Source organism: Pipistrellus kuhlii, unplaced genomic scaffold (genome assembly GCF_014108245.1).
Source record: "Pipistrellus kuhlii isolate mPipKuh1 unplaced genomic scaffold, mPipKuh1.p scaffold_m20_p_17, whole genome shotgun sequence".
Classification (NCBI taxonomy): Eukaryota; Metazoa; Chordata; class Mammalia; order Chiroptera; family Vespertilionidae; genus Pipistrellus; species Pipistrellus kuhlii.
The window spans coordinates 21,362,014-21,368,126 of NW_023425482.1; positions in this window are offsets into that span (position 1 = coordinate 21,362,014).

Sequence of the window (6,113 nt, forward strand, 5' to 3'; positions counted from 1 at the left end):
GAAGGGCTAGGATGGGCAAAGGGCAGGCAGGGAAGGTTAGTGGCGGAGGCCTGGGAGAGTGTCCTGGGTTGTGACTGATTCTTCCTGGCTCTTTTCCCATACATTGTAAATTCTTCTAGGGCAGAGCTAGCTCCAAACTTCCTGGGAGCTCAATAATCCAGTCTCCACCGGCTGGGACCAACAATGATGGGTAACAAAATAGACCTGAGCTGGGTCTGGCCAGATCAGTTGGGGCGATTATTTCTAATCTCTATACCACCTCTTAATGACCCTGAGACTTTGGAATTTTATTCACCTTCCAAGTTTCTGTTCTCTTGTCTGAACTGGGATGAGCAATAGTGTCTGTTCATTGGATAAGCACAAATGGGCACAAAATGAGGTGATGCACATCAAGGGCCTGCCTGGCATGTGACTGCTCAGTAATGTGGTTAGGTCCTAACCATGGTCGGCAAACCGCGGCTCCCGAGCCACACGTGGCTCTTTGGCCCCTTGAGTGTGGCTCTTCTACAAAATACCACGGCCTGGGAGAGTCTAACTTGAAGAAGTGGCATTAGAAGAAGTTTAAGTTTAAAAAAAATTTGGCTTTCAAAAGAAATTTCTAGTTGTGCTGTTGATATTTGCCTTTGTTGACTAATGAGTTTGCCGACCACTGGGTTAGGGGCTCAGTTTTCCCATCTGTTCAATGGGAGATTGGCCTACATCAGAGGTTCTCAAACTCGAGAGTGCATCAGAATCACCTGGAGGGCTTGTTAAAATAATGTCCTTGCCGAAACCGGTTTGGCTCAGTGGATAGAGCGTCAGCCTGCTGACTGAAGGGTCCTGGGTTTGATTCCAGTCAAGGGCATGTACATTGGTTGTGGGCACATCCCCAGTAGGGAGTGTGCAAGGGACAGCTGATTGATGATTCTCTCTCATCGATATTTCTAACTCTCTATCTCTCTCCCTTCCTCTCTAAAAAAAATCAATAAAATATATTTTAAAAAACAAACAAACAAACAAAAAACCAATGTCCTGGCCTTGGCCGGTTTGGCTCAGTGGATGGAGCGTCGGCCTGAGGACTCAAGGGTCCCGGGTTTGATTCCGGTGAAGGGCATGTGCCTCAGTTGAGGGCACATCCCCGTCGGGGGGTGTGCAGGAGGCACCTGATTGATGTTTCTCTCTCCCTCTCCCTCCCTCTCTGTAAAAAATTAATAAAATATATTTAAAAACAACAACAAAAAACAAGGTTCTGGCCTCATCCCAGAGTTTCTGATTCAGCAGGCCTGGGATGGGGCTGGAGGATTTGCATTTGGAACAAGTTCCCAGGTGATGTTGATGCTGCTGGTCCTGGACCACACTTTGAAAACCAGTTTCAATGAATGCAGCCACGGTCTCCTGTTCTGATACCCGATTCTTCGTCCTCCACAACAACAAAGACTCATTCATGGGCCTTGAGCTCCCAGATGGCAGAGTTTGTATCAGATCAATCCCCACAGCTCCCGTGCGGGTGCTCTGCCATTATGAGTTGAATTGTATCCTTCAAAAAGTTGTTGAAGGCCTAACCTCCAGGACTTGAGAATCATGTGATCTTATTTTGAAATAGGGTTTTTGGAGATGTATTCAAGTTAAGGTGAGGTCATTAGGATGAGCCCTGATCCAATGTGATTGGTGTGCTTATAAGAAAAGAAGGGCAGCTGAAACTGGTTTGGCTCAGTAGATAGAGCGTCGGCCTGCGGACTGAAAGGTCCCGAGTTCAATTCCGGTCAAGGGCATGTACCTTGGTTGTGGGCACATCCCGGGGGGGGGGGGGGGGGGGGTTATGCAGGAGGCAGCTGATTGATGATTCTCTCTCATTGTTGTTTCTAACTATCTATCCCTCTCTCTTCCTCTCTGTAAAAAATCAATAAAATATATATATAATATTAAAAAAAAAGAAGAAGAAAGAAAGAAAGAAAAGAAGGGCAGCCGAAACTGGTTTGGCTCAGTGGATAGAGTGTTGGCCTGCGGACTGAAGGGTCCAGGGTTCAATTCCGGTCAAGGGCATGTACCTTGGTTGCGGGCACATCCCCAGTGGGGGGTGTGCAAGAGGCAGCTGATCGATGTTTCTAACTCTCTATCCCTCTTTCTTCCTCTCTGTAAAAAAAAAAAAAAAATCAATAAAAATATATTAAAATATATATTTTTATTGATTTTTTACAATAAATTGATTTTTATTGTAAAAAATCAATAAAATATATTTAAATATATATTTTTTATTGATTTTTTTTACAGAGAGGAAGGGAGAGGAATAGAGTTAGAAACATCGATGAGAGAGAATCATCACTCAGCTGCCTCTTGCACACCCCCCACTGGGGATGTGCCTGCAACCAAGGTACATGCCCTTGACCAGAATCGAACCTGGAACTTTTCAGTCCGCAGGCCGACGATCTATCCACTGAGCCAAACTGGTTTTGGCTAAAATCTATTTTAAAAAAAAAAGAAAAAAGAAAAAAGAAGGGCAGATAGAAACATGAGGGGAGAATGCCATGTGACCATGGAGTCAGTGATGGTAGCGCTGCGGCTATAAGCCAGGGATTACCAGCAAACCACCAGAAGCTGGGAGGCAAGGAAGGATTCTTTCCTTCAGGCTTCATGGGAGCATACTACCGGTACCTTGATTTCAGGCTTCTAGCTACCAGAACTTTGAGACAATAAATTTCTGTGTTTTTCAGCCACCCAGTTTGTTACAGCAGTCCTAGGAGACGAATGACTAAGAGATGTATTAGGTATAGTAATAATTAATGTCATTTTCTAATACTTTTTAAAATCGAATTTATTTAAACAATACAACAAAATTTAATCAACAATATAGTTGCCGTTGTTTTCTACTACTTGTGCCCAACGCTCAGGAAGCATTTTAATCCCTCTGTTGTAAAATTCTTGTGATTTTGATGCAAAAAATTCGGTCAATGCATTTTTGAGGCATTCTTCATTATTAAATTTTTTTCCAAGAAGAAAGTTTTGCAAAGAACGAAACAAATGGTAATCGGAAGGGGCAATATCAGGAGAATATGCAGGTTGAGGGAGAACTTCCCATTCCAACTGGCGCAGTTTTTCAGCAGTGATTCTTGCAGTATGCCGTCGTGCGTTATCGTGGTGAAGAATTACGCCCTTCCGATTAATCAGCGCGGGTTCTTTTTCTCTTAAAGCTTGGGCTAACCTTTCCAATTGGGCACTATACACTGCACTTGTAATGGTTTGGTTAGATGGTAAAAGTTCATAATGAAGAATTCCTTTAAAATTCCACCAAACACACAACATCACTTTTTTCGCATGCAAGTCAGGTTTTGGCGTGGGCTGCGGAGCCTCATTTTTGTCCAACCATTGAGGCTGCCTTTTCAAATTAACATACAGCACCCATTCTTCATCTCCGGTAACAATTAGCTCTAAAAACGGCAAACGGTTTTGACGAGAGAGGAGCGAACTGCAAATTGTGACTCTTTGATTATGGTTGTTGTCGGTCAACTCATGAGGAACCCATTTTCCAAACTTTTGGACTTTGTCAAGTGCACGCAATTGATTGGAAATTGTTTTTTGTGAACAATTTAAAGTTGTCGCAAGCTCTTGTTGGGTAATTTGAGGATTTTGCACCAAAAGAGCTTGAAGAGCTTCTTGATCAAAATTGGACACACGGCCTCGACCACTCTTGTCATCTAACGAAAAATTTCCCTCGCGAAATTTCTCAAACCAACCCTGGCATTTTCTGGCGCTAACTGCATCTTGACCAAGAGCACTACAGATGTTTTTTGCAGCCTCACTTGCTTTTCTTCCTAATTGGAACTCGTAAAGCATGCAGTGCCGAATATGCTCTTCATCCGCCATCTTCTTAGCCCTAGTTTTGCAACAAAAACCAAACCAAACACAAACTTTTTCAAGCAAAACTTGTTAATTGCACTTCACATGTTCTGTAGATACCACGTGTTTGAAGGTTATGTCAATACAAGTCAACGCCAAGCAAGATTTTAAACCAATGTTAAAAAACAACATTAATTATTACTAGACCCGATATTTTTATTTTTTACAGGTACCACCAATACAGATCTTTTCAAAATCATATCTTTTAAAAAATATATTTTTATTGATTTCAGAGATGAAGAGAGAGGGGGAGAGATAGAGACACCAATGACGAAAGAGAATCATTGATCAGCAGCCTCCTGCACAACCCCCACTGGAAATTAAGCCCGCAACCCAGGCCTGTGCCCTGACCAGGAATCGAACTGTGATCTTGTTCATAGGTTGACACTCAAACACTGAGCCATGCTGGGTGGGCTACATTTTTAAAAATATATATTTTCTATTGATTTTTTACAGAGAGAGGAATAGAGGGTTAGAAACATCGATCAGCTGCCTCCTGCACACCCCCCACCGGGGATGTGCCCGCAACCCAGTCACATGCCCCTGACGGGAATCGAACCTGGGACCCTTCAGTCCGCACGCAGGCCGATGCTCTATCCACTGAGCCAAACCAGTTTTGGCTGGGCTACATTATTTTTTTATAGGTAGTATGGCTCCCCCTTTATCCCCAAATTTTGAGATGTTTTCTTTCATGCAGTGCATAGGACTGCACTGAGCATGAGAAGCTAAGCAGTGAACTCGCACCCATCTCCTTTTGACATTTCTACAGTCCCTGGGCATATTTTATTATCCCTTATATTTCATCTGTCCCGCTGGAGCAGGAAACGATAGCATAAGCACTTAATGTGCTGGGACAGCCCCATGGCTTTGTTTCCCATCAGCTGTTCCATGGGTGCTGGGTGGGGGCCAGGGAAATCATGAGAGGGTGTGCCTCAACCTTGACTCCAGAGACAGCACCCAGGGGAAACTGCATCCATCATTACCACAGGGTCACTGTCAAGTTGTGTTCCCACCCCTGTCTACATCCCAGGGCAGGTTGGGCTTGGGGATTTGTGCTCCTTCCCACCTTATTTCAGGCAATTATTAACCTGGAAGTGGTTGCAGGGATTTAGTGAGAAAGGAATCCTGGTCGCACTGCCTGCTGGTCTCCTGGTTTCCAGCGTCCTCTCCTCTCCTCTTCCTTATAGAGGCTACCACCCGTTCCCACAGGGCTGCCGTCCTCTTCTGGAAAGTGATTCTTTTCAGAAAGCAAAGGGCTGTAAATTCCTCCTTGCTTGTTTGTTCATGGTCCTCACATTTTGGCCCGGGGTGTCGTTCAAGCCTCCTCTGACCACTCCCTACCCTTCACCTATAATAACTCCCACCCCACCAAACTCCAGCCTGCCATGCCTTCTCTGTCTCCCCAGGTGACACCTGCTGCTCTTCTGCTTAAAACATTCTTCCTTGCCCATACCACACCAAACACTCCTGGTGTGTGTGTGTGTGTGTGTGTGTGTGTGTGTGTGATGTGATGTGCCTCTGTGCATCTCTCAGCTCCCCCATTTCCTCTAACTATAGCACATGTGTCAAACACACGGCCCGCGGGCCAAATCCGTCCCGCCAGGCCTTGCAATGTGGCCCGCACCTCGCTGTCATCACTGCACTCTGCTGCGTTTCCATCACAATGACAGTTTATGACTGATCAGTAAACCATTCGGCCCGCGATTTAGGCTGGATTTTAGATTTTGGCCCCTTCTCTGATTGAGTTCGACACCCCTAATCTATAGGATGGCCATATTGTCTAGTAAGTACTTGTTTACTGTTCCTCTCCCCTCTTGGGCTACGACCTCCCCAAGAGCAGGGCCCTGGTCTTATTCATCTTTGGTATACCTGCAGCTGGGAGCAGCTAGCTAGCTAGCTTTGTGGCTGGAAACAGGTCCTCACAGTGGGCTTGCTGCATGAGATGATGATGGGTGACATGGGTAAATCATCATCGCTATCATAATGAAAGGTATTGTTCAGACAGGGGTTTTTGTGTGAGTAGTAGAATCCTCTGACAGAGAACCATGTATCCCCACTGCACAGATGGATACGCGGAGGGGGGGGGGGGGCTTGAGAAGTAAAAAGCGGGCCTCACCACTAGTTAAGTAGTTAAAAAAACCAAACCAGCCTGAGTCCAAAGCCGGAGTCTCCCCGCAATCGCCACACTTAGAAAATCATCGAATGGCCGAAACCGGTTTGGCTCAGTGGATAGAGCGTCG